The following is a 14,249-nucleotide window of genomic DNA, read 5'->3' as shown; positions in this document are numbered from 1 at the left end:
AATCTGCAAATCCTGGAGAAGATCCACCCAACCTAGCCTGTTCCCCAGCACTGTTATACTGACAGGTTTTGCAAGCAAAAAGCAAGCTCAGTTCCCCAGCTGGATCCAAGCTGCCGTTTGTCCCATCTTTCCTGCACTCAACCATGGTGGGAGAAATGGAGATAAACTGCAATTACTCTCAGGTCAGGAGCTGCCACCACCAGCACTGAAGAAACGGGCTAGAGAAGAGGCTAAAGTCTTTCCCTCCACACCTTAGAGCAGACTTCATCATTTAATTATCTTTCCTTTACAGTTATTCACACATCCAAGAAAGACCTTAAATAGATGCTTCAGCAGACAGAGCTGCCAGGCAGCTCCTGTGTAACTAAAGAGCTCCCCAGCACTGCAAGCAGTACCTGCCTGCGACTGCAGTCCATGACACACAGCATCTCGGCAGGCAGGCAAGCGACACCTCATCGTACAGCTTATTGTGAGGGGTTTGTTAAGTGGAGGTAACTAATGGCTGGAGAATGACGTTTAAACATGTGTTTGATACTTTCTCCCAGAATTAGGACAGAATTACACTACTTTGCATTCTGATTAATTCTTTTAGCCTGCAACTGACTTCAGATTTGCATAAGCAGTTTAGTTCATGCTTTCTGCTACCAAAAGCCAAAAGGGAAGATTTTTTTCAGCTATTATTTTGCTTTCAGTACTTCAGTTAATTTCCACAGGGCATTTGTCATTGCTCAAGAACATACAATGCATTGCCAGTTTTGTCATTAATGCCAGCTCAATAGAATAGTGTCAGAATGATGATGACATCTCGTTTGTATGAATTCCAGCTTTTCTGATAAAAATAAAAAATCCTGAGCCCTATGTGTAATTTTTTCTGACCCTGCATGTTGCTCTCTGTCCTAAGGACCACATGTTTCAGCCTGTGAAATTATATTTATGGTTCCCGCCATGGGTGGGGGCATTCAGTCCTAGGCCTATTGCTGGCACATTCAGTGCTCACAGGTTTAAGCCTGTTTATCCAAAACAGAAGCTTTCAGCTCCCATAATAGAAACATCACAACATTACGGTGCAAGGGCTCCAAGGTGAAGCTCACACTCTCTGCAGGCTCTCATGGGATGCTCTGGAGTATGGGCATCTGCCAGTCACTTCTTGTCAGCTAAGCAGGGTAGAAACAAAAGCACAGGCAAATTAATTAGGGAAAAGGAAGACCCACTTTCTGCCCTCTAATTCAAACTCCTTGGCTAGCAGAAGTGGCCTCTTTTCTTTACCCTAGCTTCTAGTTCATGAATGCTGCTCCTTCCATCCCATGACACAGACATTGTTCTTTGTTATTCTGGTACCCACCAATAAATCCCCAGAAGAAGGGATATTTTCTTCATTTGGGAAGTTGCATTTAAACGACCTTGATTTAAAGTCACATTTCCATATGAAACTTTTGTTCTTGTAACAAGTAGCCCTTTCACCCAGGCATGCCACTAAGCCTTTACCTGCTTGGGAGGAACCAGGGAAGCATTGCATGTTTTTCTGCCCTACGGCAGATGCTTCCCTCTAAACAGTAATGGGTGCAGAGCCCCAGCTGTTCAGATGGTTGCTTGTCTGTGAATGTTGAAGGATGACCTTGTGCTTTGGGATGCTGTAGTTGGTGTTTCAATATTGGTTTAAATGCTGCTGCTCCAGAGGTCTGTGCAGTCCCTCTGCCCCCGTGTGCTGGCCACCAGGTCGTGTCCAGACCTTGTCGGTGCAGGACTCATGAGGGAGCTGAGGCGTCTTCTGCTTTTCCCATGTGTTGCAGCCTGAGATAGATGCTCCAGCTGCAGCCTCCCACCACTTGTGAGTGACAAACCTGCCTGTTTGCCCAGATAGGTATATGAAGATTACTATGGATGAAGGAAGTCTTAGCAATAATTTCCTTGTTTTCAAGGAAAGGCAGACTTACGTAATTGGTAAAACCAACCTTCCTTGCTGTAAGGCTTGTCCTAGAGATCAGTGATACAGGGCTGTGAGGCATCAATGTGAAGCTAAATTGGAGAGCAAGGGTCTCACACTGCACTCCCCAGCAGCAAGCCTGAAGGAACACTGGACAACCCAGCAAATCTTTAGCATTGAAGAAGAACTTACAAACAGCAAGCTTTGCAAATTAAACCCTATAATTTGGGAAGAACTGGGACACTGTGGCCAGCAGCACTCTCAGAGCAGGGAAGCAAGGAGCTGGAGAGCAGAGGTAGGTCATTCTTGCAGGTCCAGTGTGGGCTGTGGGAGCAGTGGGAAAGGGTGAATGTAACAGAAAGCTGAGGTGGTCTGAGGCATATGAAGCAGCAGGAGATGATGTTGCTTTGGGACATGGAGCAGAAAGGGAAAAGTACATTTGACTTTGAGGAAGAGGAAGAAACTCCTTCTCAAAAGCCAGAGCTCCTGCTAAGCTCAATGCATGCACTGAATAAATAGGCACCAAGCTCCTCTGCTCGGGAGGTGTCAGAAGGCTGCTGTAGCACTGCAGTTCTGCTGGTTGTACGCCCAGTATGGCTGCTCAGGTTCACACCGGTGCCATCACGGTGTCGCTATCAAACACCTCTTGCTGGGCCGCAAGTCGCCTGGTAGAGCCAAACCTCAGACCCTCCCTACTGCCCCTTTAAGTTTGGATGGCAGTGAACGGGAAAGAAGGCCAAGCAAAGGTTTATCCAGAAGCTCACACTGACATTTTTATCCTGTTGCAATCACACACACACTCGAACAGCCCAAACACAAGGCCAAAGGGCGCCACAAGAATTCAAACAGTTTCAGTCTCTTCTGCAACTGCTCAGCCATGGTGTATCTCAGTGTCCTCAAAGAATATTTAAGTCATAACTTCAGACACAAAAGCTGTTTCTCCCCTCTCCTCTCTTTAAGCTGCATGGACAGATGAAGCCTGAGTACAAATGTCCTAATTTCCGTGGGTGAGTGTCAACCTTTCCTGAAGAGCTGGGGTGTGCTTTCAGATGCCTGCTTGCTGAGCTTTGAATTTACAGTATTGTTTATCAGATTTCTTAATATTTACACTCAGTTCCCATTCCAGTAAACAGATGACATATTATCTGATACTACTGTTCAAAAACCCTGAGGAAATGAAAACCAGAAACTCTGCAGCAGAAACACACCAATGCAAAAGATGCTGAATTTAGGTTCCTACCAATGCCTTTTTACAGTGTCCATTATTAATAGACAACATGCAGCTCATCTGTATTTAGAGCAGGGACAAGCACTGTTGGCAGATAGGCATTGCATGATGGATTCAGACTCTCAGTATTTTTAACTCGGAACCTGTCTCCAACAATGACAATTTCCAGATGAAAAAAGAAAGATTTCTGTAAGGGATGATAATAGGAAAGCCAGCTCCTAAATCAAATTCTTCTTTACTGAAGCAACTTGGCTTGTGACAAGGAGCGTGAGGAATATACTCTGCATTTTTGGAACTCAGTTGAGTGGAGAATGAGAAAACGTCCTTGTCTGTACATCAGTGCCTGGCTCTCTTTGAATCCCACATGGCTCTGGCATACTCCAGCATCCTGGGGCACTGAGTTGCCCAGGTGAGTGCCTTTCAATGAATGGGCTTGAGATTTTTCTTCTTTTACTAGAGTACAGTACCAGCAGTGCCTTTCATTTTACTTCATACCTTTTTTGCAAAATTTTTGTTTATCTCCGTTGACAGACAAACCTACAGCCCTGGTGATGCCATGGCACATGAGCTGGCAGATGGCCTCTCCACCCTCTGGACAGTAAAGCCCTTTCATAGCAGCCTGAGACAAAACCTCTTCCTTAGAGGGCATTTTGTCTGCAGTTTAAAAGCAAGGAGGACAATCCATTAAATAAGCAGGTGTTTCCAAATCTGTCCTGCCTCCTGGTTTTCACCACAAAGTCCCTGCATGGCTGTGGGGTTTGGGCAGTAGCCCCAGCCCTACCCCGGGATGGACGGGCTGTGGGTGCCCCAGGGGAGTCCATGAACTGCACGGGATAACACTGGTGAAAGCAGCTTCATAGCAGCCAGTGACTAAGAAAGCAAACACATCCTGGCTGGGACAGACCCATGGTATGTGGCTTTTGCCCCAGAAAGGGAAAATCCCTCTTGCTTAATTGCAGGAAAGCTATTGTTACTTTTGTATTGCACTCTCCTATCCTTAATTAAATTGAATAATTTTACATAATAAATTGAGCAGTGCACCTGCAGTACGCAATGTAGATTGGGAAAAATATTCATTTTAATCGCACTAAGTTTATTCAACCATGCTAATGCCAATAGCTCCATCTGGCTAGAGCAGCAAGCACCATTTGACATTTGTTTCCAGGTATCCAAAGCTTTGGTTTCTGCAAAATGAGAGAAGATGAGCCATCGAAGGGAAGTTGATTGCAATGTTTGATTTAGAAAATTAATCTTAAGCTTTTAGAACACGATAATAGCAAATAAAGCTGTATCAACTTCACCTGTCTCAGAGCAAGAGGGGGACATTTCCTGCATATAAATTAGCTTAACATGGAACCAGTTTTGGTAATGGCTTTAATTCAGTAATCCATGCATCAAAGTTAAACAAATGAGGGAATTTCAAGTATTAAATTTGATTGAATATTAAAGCCATATTTTTTCATAATACAGACTAGCTGCTCAAGAATCCTCTTCAAAGACCAGCTTTGAGCTCAGCCATGACGAGGTACAGTATGTGCCATTATGTAACGGGGAATAACCTCTCAACAGGCTGTATTTGGTGTTTGCACATTTCATTTTAAAATACTCCGTGTCAAGTGATTTTAGTAGAGGATCTGCCACAATACACATTAGCGAGTGACACTCCCTGTATGTCCATGGTGAGCAAACCCAGACCCCTTCTGCTGTTATTCTTGTGCCTTCTACTGTTACTCTTGTGTCTCTTGGTCTATATTCATTTATTTTTTGTTAAGAGGAGTAGTTTTCTTCTTTCCTGGTGCACAGAGGAAGACAAGCCATCCAAAGACAAGCACATTTGCAGAGGTGACAAAGCCATCAGTACGAGGTTATTCATTCTGCATCTGAACTTTGAAGCATCTGCACAGCGATGAGGGCCCTATCTGAATGAGCTATGTGTTACTTTTTAAGGGAATGAGCAAATGTAAACCTCATTAACATGAGTTACTGTTGTTAAATAGCCAGGAGATATGAAAAGAAGAAGCAGGTTGGCAGGCCTTTGTGGTTCGTGTGCCAAATGAGTATGGAATTGAAGAGGTTGCCATGAAAAGGAAACTTCTTGCATAGTGATTTACAGTGTGAGTGTTTAAGCATAAACCATAAATACTTTAAGGGTTAGGAAACACTGAGATTTAGTATGTATTTCTGTGATGATAAAGTAAATTCTTCCTTTTTTAATAGCATCTTCTGTAAAGCTTCTTTTTAAAGAGGTCAGTCCACTAGATATACGGCAGATACAGGATATGGAGAGCTCGGCTTTCCAAAAGCCACTGGAGATGTTGTCCCTAGTCCTGGTGTCTGTGGCTAATCTCACAAGTATTCACACAGACTCTGCCCAAGATATAAATTCTGTAATATAAACAGTAACACAAAACAGCCTCTTTATCCGCCATCTGCTGCAGTCTCAGGTTTACCCAAAGAAAGAAGAATGGTTACGGTGCTTTGTTCTCAGCTGATTTGGTGAAATCTAGCATACTTCACCATGGAGCTCCTACTCCTTCATTAGAGACCCTCAATGCATGAGAAGCAAGAGCTGAATTGCCTGTCATTTATGGGACATAGCTGCAAGGCAGACAAATCCCCTCTGGCAACCAGGCTCTCCCGTGCGAGGTGCTGTTCAGATGTGCTCAGGACAGGACTGCTCTGTTCCAAGGAGCTTGACAGACCCGGGGAGTGAAAAATAATAGGTGACTGCTAGGAAACAGTAAACAGAGAGATGTGTACATTGCGTGGCTGGTGCTGGGCTAGGGCTCAGCTTCACTGCAAAATTGGATCCCTGAAGGAGATGCCACTATGGAGGGAAGCGGTGGAAAAATAATTAGTGCTAATGACAGCTCAGTAAATTAAACTTGCAGACTCGATTACCTGGTACTCCCACCTTCGTGGGTTCTGTGAGGATTCCTAGGCTGGCAGATTAATGAGTCTGGAGCATTCATTCACCAGCTGATGTTTGAGCTGAGAGGTGAAGATGATGCAAGCCCCACCACTGTACCGAACAGAGGCACGGTCCCAGAACATCCTTTAGGCATGTGTTTTGGATGCTGGCTTGTAGGTCAGTGTGGTACATTGACCCTGGCTGGATGCTAGGTGCCTGCCAAAGCTGCTCTATCATTCCCCTCCTAAGCTGAACAGGGGAGAGAAAATACAATACAAAGCTTGTGGGTGGAGATAGGGGCAGGGAGATCACTCAGCAATTACCATCATGGGCAAAACAGACTTGACTTGGGGAAAAAATAATTTATTACCGATCAAATCAGAGTAGGATAATGAGAAATAAAAACAAATCTTAAAAAAACACCTTCCCCCACACCTTACTTCTTTCTGGGCTTAACTTACTCCTGAACTCTCTACCCCAGCAGCAGAGAGGGACGGGGAATGGGCTGTGGGAACGGGCTGTGGGAATGGGGCTGTGGGAATGGGGCTGTGGGAATGGGCTGTGGGAATGGGGCTGTGGGAATGGGGCTGTGGGAATGGGCTGTGGGAATGGGGCTGTGGGAATGGGCTGTGGGAATGGGCTGTGGGAATGGGCTGTAGGAATGGGCTGTGGGAATGGGCTGTGGGAATGGGCTGTAGGAATGGGGCTGTGGGAATGGGGCTGCCTCTGCTGCTCCTTCCTCCTCAGGGGGAGGCTCCTCACACCCTGCCCTGCTCCCGCCTGGGTCCCTCCACGGGACACAGCTCTCCATGGCCTTCCCCAGGGCGAGTCCTTCCCTTGGGCCGCAGTTCTTCACGAACTGCCCCAGCTGGGTCCCCCCACGGGCGCAGCCCCTCAGGCACAGCCGGCTCCAGCGTGGGTCCCCGCGGGGTCACAGCCCGGCCAGCAGCCCTGCCCCAGCCCGGGCTCCTCGCCATGGGGCCACAGGTCCTGCCAGGAGCTGCTCCAGCGTGGGCTGCCCGTGGGCTCACAGCCGCCTTCGGGCACCCACCTGCTCCGGCGTGGGGTCCTGCACGGGCTGCAGGTGGGGATCTGCCCCAGCATGGACCTCCCTGTGTCACCAGCCTGCCGCACCGGGGGCTGCACCACGGGCTGGGGGGAACCTCTGCTGTACCTGAAGCCCCTCCTGCCCCTCCTGCACTGGCCTGGGGGGCTGCAGGACTTTCTCACTCCTCTCTCCCACTGAAACTGCTGTTGCACAATTTTTTTCTCCTTCTTAACTGTGTTATCCCAGAGCTGCTACCACCGTTGCTGATGGGCTTGGTTTTGGCCAGCAGTGGGTCTGTCTCGGAGCCGGCTGGCTTTGGCTCTGTCAGACACAGAGGAAGCTTCTGGCATCTTGTCACAGAAGCCAGACTTGTAGCCCCCCAGCTACCAAAACCTTCCCATGCAAACTTCATACAGTTAGGGACCATGGAGAGAATTTCTCACCCCATGCTGTGACTCTGAGCGAGCACAAGGGGATGGAGGGCAATGCAGAGGCTGAGCTGCATCTCTGGATTGGGACTGGGATGCAGTGTTGTAAGAGGCAGGGGGAGCAGGCGGCACACTGCTCTCTGTCCTCAGAGAGGGCAAACTCCACTGCAGCATGAAGCACATGCTGAAAAAATCGTGAAAGAGTGGAAAGAAGAGGGTCTGGTTTGGATCATTGCTGTGACAAAGTCTGCAGAATAGGACCAACATTGTGCTGAAGGACAAAAACTAATAAAGCCTTGTTTGTCGGCCTCTGCAGAGCACAGGGAGGCAATGGGAGCTGGCCTGCTGCCCAGGCCTGGCGTGCCCCTGCGGTGGCCTGCATTCATACCCAGATCATCCCAGAGAGGACGAGCACTTTCCCTGGACGTGCCGATATGCCCCAAGGCACAAGGCAGCCCTGGCAGGGCAAGCAGGGCCGTGGGGGCAAAGAGGCACCCAGGGCAGAGAGCTTCTGGTTTAATTAACTTCTGCAGGGGTGGTGATGGAGCGTGTCTGACTTGTCCTTTCTGTTGTGAGACCCCTGTTCTCGTTGCAGGGTGTATTTCTCTCTGTGCCCCAGCCCCAGCAGCGGCTGCGCTCCCAGCCAGGGGCCCCTCCAGCCAGGATGGGGTCCATGCCCCCATGGCTGCGCAGGGACATCGTGCCCCTTCAGTCCGTAACTGTTTTTGAGAGCAGCTTTATTTAGAGGAGAAGATGCAGGAAGGGGGAAGATGGGTGTTTCTGGTGGCCTTGGGCTGGTGGCTGGCTGCTGAGACATTCCCCTGTACCTCAGTGCTTATTTTTGTTTAATATATTACCCTTCTGTGTTTATTTTGCAGGTGTTTATTTTGGAAAGGGCTCTGTTTACATTTCTGTTTTTACATGGAAGGCACATATGGTGATATTTGCTTTGTCAGGACTTAGCATTCCTCCTCCTCCCCTTCCACCCAGCCCTCGCTCCGGCTGAGCTGCTGGTTACGGCTGGCAAGTGAAAGGTTCCTTTTGCTTTCAGCCCGGGCTCCCACCCACCAGCCCTCAGCCCCCTCACTCAGGCTGCTCAGACAAAGTGCTTTCATGCTACAGAGTCTTTCAAAGCACGGCTGATGTTGGCACTCCCCCGCCCCCCCCCCCCCCCCCGCCCCCCCTCCACCTCCTGGTACGCCAGGGGAAGACAGATGTGACATTCTTCACATGTAAAGCATGTGGCCTGTGTCACTGCAAAAGGCCTGTCTCCCTTTTCTGTCCCTCCTGGCACAGTGACCTGGGCTCATCAGGGAGCTCTGCTTCACCCCTGGTTTGTGCCCGCACAAAGCTGGTGGCGTTTTTTCCCCTGGTTTGTGTTGAGGTGATGGAATAGCAGATAGATCCAGTCTCCCACGTCCAGCCCATGAAGTTAGGCAGGTGGAGCTTAACTATTTCGGCAAAGGGAAGAAATCCACTGGAGACCTTGCATATGAGGTTTCCTCCTTGCATGCCAGCTAAAAAAGCAGAATGAGGATGCACTATGGCAGCCATGCTCTTCTTTATATCGTCTCTCCCACCAAACCCCACAGCTGAAGTTTCTGGGGAAGAACGTTCACTCAGGGTTCACTTCTGGATGAGCTCATTTCTTCTTTTCTCCAACTTCTTTTTGCAGCAGGCTCCTGTCAGCAATACTACTGTTTGGCTGGTGGCTGCTTTGCATTTCTGTTGTCGGACATTTTGGGTTCTTGACCTCTTGCCCAACGTGTGGGCTTTGTTCTGCAGCCCCCCTCTGACAGCATGCCACCATCCCTTGCCTTCTTCCAGCAGTCTCTATCAGGATCACTAGAGCTCTAATGATGGGAAATCCAGCTGGTCACTTGAGGGCATTGCAGACCTCTTCAGAGCAAACCCTTGGCGTGATGCTGAGGGAAATCTTTGTGAAGTTTGCAGCACAACAGATGAATGCACAGTGACTCCTCCTGAAGAAAATCCAAGACACTTTTATGACACTTACAGGTGGATGTTGAGGTGTGACAATTAAAAACTAGATACTTTTGCCTATTTTTGTGGTTTTATGTAGTCCATTAGTAAGAGCCGTGTATGGGTGTGCTGGTTTAGGCTGGGATTGAGTTAATATTCTTCACAGCAGTGTGTATGGGCTGTGTTTCACATTTGTGTTGAAAACATTGCTGATAACACAGGGATGGTTTCGTTGCTGCTGAGCAGGGCTTACCCAGAGCCAAGGGCTTTTCTGCTCCTCACCCCACCAGTGAGTGGGCTGGGGGCACAAGGAGCTGGGAGGGGACACAGCCGGGACAGCTGACCCCAACTGACCAAAGGGATATCCCGTACCAGGACACCGTGCTCAGCATATAGAGCTGGGGGAAGAAGAAGGAAGAGGGGATGTTCGTAGTGACAGTGTTTGTCTTCCCAAGTAACTGTTACGTGTGATGGAGCCCTGCTCCCTTGGGCTGAACACCTGTCTGCTGGTGCAGAGTGGTGAATGAATCCCTTGTTTTGTTTTGCTTGTGTGTGCAACTTTTGCTTTAACTATGAAACTGTCTTTATCTGAACCCATGAGTTTTCTCACTTGTGCCTTTCTGATTCTCTTTCCCATCCCACCAGGGCAGAATGACAGAGCCACTCTGTGTGGCTTAGTTGCTGTCTGGGCTTAAACCATGACATTGGGTCACATGCACTCAAAAAGTCATTCAGCTGACCATGCATCTCTCCTATGAATAGTGTGCACATGTGTTTAATGCCACTCAAACTAGTGAAGTATCAATCTCATTTGAGTCTTTTTCTCTATAACACTACTGATTAGCAAAAAATGAAAATACAATGGGAAACCTCTCTTCTGACAATGTCCTCTAGCCAGGCAGGACAGTGTGCCAGATCTCAGGTTTGCATAGAGCCCATAGCTCTTCACACTGATGATAGAAGAGGACATCAGCTGCCTCCTAAGAGTGACCTCCTACCCTTCAGGTGCAAGAGAAATAGCTCTGGGAAGAGGAATTTTGTTCCACCACAGAGTAAGACTAAGGGGCAGATATAAACACTCTGTCCTCTGAAAAGTCTCTTGGAAGGATAACACGGGTCTGATCTGCTTTAGCTCTTCCACAGATGTAGAGGACTGAAGGCAGTGGGTTGGTTAGCATTGATAACATGCAGCTGTGGCCTTGCCTCAGAGGCAGTGGGTTGATTGACATGGATGATGTGCAGCTGTAGCTTGTTCCACTAAGTAGTTAAATAGCACCGAGGGTGGTGGGAGAAGGGGGTTGGATGGTGGAGGAGCAGTTTGCTCTGATCTTGTCTTGTCTCTGGAGGAAGGAGAAACAACATAGGCAATAGACTCTGATGGTAAAAGCCTTGTTGTAGCCTACTAGTTTGTGCTGCAGCAATTGGTGTCCCATGTGAGGCCAACTGGGTTGAAGTCTGACTACAACAACTGGTGCCTGGTGTAGCTGAGACAAGCAGGAGAACCTTCAACCCATAACAGACACCATGAGAGGTGAGCTGTTGACACCTAATAGATGTGGGTGTATTACAATATTTGTTGTCTATCTTAACTCAAATTGCAACTCACAGGTATGTTTCCTCATTTCTTTTAGCATCTGTTGGGTGCCTACAGCCAGGAATCTCCCAGAAAGGTAAGAAGTGAGGAACCACTGTGAAGTAGCTCCTCCAAGAGACAAGGATGAATCTGGGTGAAGGAAGAAGGCTGACTTTCTGGGTAGGGAAGTACCTATAGCATGATGCCATCCATGGTCTGGGTTTGTGTGCTTTAGGGACATGTAGGAGTGACAAACTGAGGATTGGTGGATTCTCACTGGATACAGGGAGAGCCCTGGACCATGTAGCAAGCAGCCTCGGTCCTTGCCTTGCTAGCACTTGCTTCCTTACTGTCCCTAGGGCTGGTTTTCAGTTATTAAAGCCAAGGTCTGAACCTATGGAAGGAATTGGGCACTTCAGGTAGTCCCTAGCTGGAAAGTGGGCACGCAAATCCACAACTTAGGCAGCCCAAGAGCTATTTTGAGGACCTAAGTCTGTAAGATGTTTGAGGTCCACCAGCACCTGAGTTTTTTTGCATTTGCATTGCCTAGTGTCTCAGGTGAACTTGCATTGCCAGAGGCAATGGGCCCTTCTCCATGAAAGATGTCAGCCCTGCACTTTTGCACAGAGCCACTCCACAAAAGTGGGCAGAGGTTGAGTTCTTGCAGAAAGTGGAGGTCCTGGCACTTTCCTTTGTGCCTGTCCAGTTCAGTCCCTTTCTGTCTGAGAGGACACAGATGCTGAAACCTCTTGGCTCAGGAGCTCTCCCGCCACATGGGGACAACTGCTCTCCTCCCCTGGGCCTGCTCTACTTTGCCCAGCTCTTGCACAGCTCTGCTGGTGCAGGAGCAGCTCAAGGACCTGGAAGAACTGGTGCCTGAGACTTAATGAACCCTCAGCACCGAGACCAGGAACTATATAAAATATATATTAACTAAACATTACAATTTATATATTTTATGCCCAGTTGATCTTTAACTACTCGCAGATCATGCAAATACTTCGAATTGTCTATTTGCAGAAGTCTGCCTGCTTGTTGACCAGCACATTAAAACTCTTAGTTTAATCTCACCACCAAGCTCATGAAAAAACCAGGAGCAAATTTGCATTCATCTCCCTCCTTCCTTTGCCTGCTCAGATGAATGAAGTACAAGTACAACATCTAGGAAATGCAAGAGCAGCAAGTTCCAGAATTGAAAACTATATGAGAGTTTGGAAGTGAGAGCTAGAGCTTTCATTCCCGATGTGCTAAGGCAGCTTCACACTGTGTTATAGTAATCTCATATTTTTGTGACAGGTTCATAGGTCTCCACTGGCTGGTGAAGATACTGCTGGTAGCCTGAGGCTGCAGGAGTGCTCATGGTGTAAGTCAGGGTCCTAAAAATGGTCCCTAGCTGCTTTTCAGACTGTAGCATCAGTGCAGAAACAACATGGGGAGGGTTCTTGAATACAAAAGATGTGGTGCCAGCTCAGTCATAAAGACCTGGTAAAAATGCAGTTGTATTCTACGATCTTTTATGAAAACACACTGATTAGTGAAATCACAATTTCCTTGTGAAGCATGAAGTCCAGTGCAAAGGCAAGCCAATGACTGGCAGCCTATGGCTCCTTCACTGGGTGCTGTGGCATCCTGCTCGAGTGAGTGTCCCTCTGCCAAGCCTGCAGGACCCCTCAGCTTTTCCCCTGCTGACCTCCTTGCTACTCTGTGCAAGTGCCATTTGGGAGGACACCCTATCTCCTGGGACATCCCCAGTCTCAGGCATCCTGCTGGGCCCCAGCAATTCGGAGATGATGCCTCCTTTGTCCCAGCCTTCATCTCCCCCACAGTCACCAGATCCCTCCATTTGCTCCTCAGCAGTAAACAGATGCTCACACTTATTGCAAGGGGACAGGCTGTCACTCTGAAGACCCTGGTGACCTTATACTGGCTTCTTTAAGTTTTGTGACATATATGGGACACAGGTGAAGTCAAAATGCCTTTAACTGCACTAGGAAGGGACAAATGGCTCTCTGCAGGTGCCTGTCTCCCTTATGTGACTGTAGCAGGGGCTGAGGCATGTTGCACAGGATCTGGGCCTTAGGGGTCATGATTAAGCATATCTTATATATAGCTATATACCCATACACTCACATAGTTAAAAATCATTTCAGACCATTACTGGTGAGCCTGACACTTGAAGATCATGGAAAAAAAACCCCACCTGAGTTATGCTGGTTCCAGACTGAAGGGATGCCAAATTCAGGATTTTTTTAATAGGATTTCTCATTACAAGTTCTCTTTGTACAGCCTCTGCTGCATTCACATCAATTGATTCCTTTTTATGTGAATTTATTTGCAGAAACACTTGCTCTTCTTTCTCTGCACGGCACACCTGTGTTCAGATAAGCTTTTCTGGCTCAGAAATGGGACAGTTTTGGTTCTCTGCTTCCAGACTCAGCATGTTTGCAAAACACTTAGTGACAAGAGACATATTTTAAAGTTAATTACTGAAAAGAGATTGAATAGGGTTTTTTTCATATTCTTACAAATATGCCCCACGCCTCTATTTCAAATATTGTACTTATTAGTCACTCAGGCCCTTATCCAACAACTTTTAATGTCAGTGGAAAGGCTGACGCTGGCTGCAGGGACTGTTGGATAGGAATTACAGTGCAATAGCACTGACACTTGCAAGATTTTTTAAGCTGCTCTGACTCTCATTATCCTGAGGTGTGGGGCTGGTTGTGTCCCTGGCTCCTTGTATAAAAGGGGAGCAGCTCAGGGCAGACCCCTGGCACCACGTTCTTCACTGCCATCCAGTTCTCACTTCAGAGTAATTAAGATGTTTGGTCCTCACTGCTTCAGCAGAGACTGTTCCCAACCAGCAAAACAATATAAAATAAGCAGACATGAGGCCAGGCAACCTTGCAGGGCAGCTGACAGGGGCTGGAAAACCTTTGTAAAGGCTCCTGCCACTCACCTCCCAAACACTCCTGTAAATCAGCGATTAAGTGCTCAGGCAGCAGATTAGGGGAGGTGGCTGGGGACAGCTCTCCTGAGCCGCTGCTGGCAGCAAGGACAGACCTGTGAACAGGCACAGGCAGCAGCATGTGTCTCCTGAAAGGTTGCAAATGTGTGAAACTAGGCTCTCAAATCATCATGTCAGTGCCTGAAC

Source organism: Falco naumanni, chromosome 3 (assembly GCF_017639655.2).
Source record: "Falco naumanni isolate bFalNau1 chromosome 3, bFalNau1.pat, whole genome shotgun sequence".
In the NCBI taxonomy this organism is placed as follows: Eukaryota; Metazoa; Chordata; class Aves; order Falconiformes; family Falconidae; genus Falco; species Falco naumanni.
Note: the sequence above shows the minus strand (reverse complement) of the source record.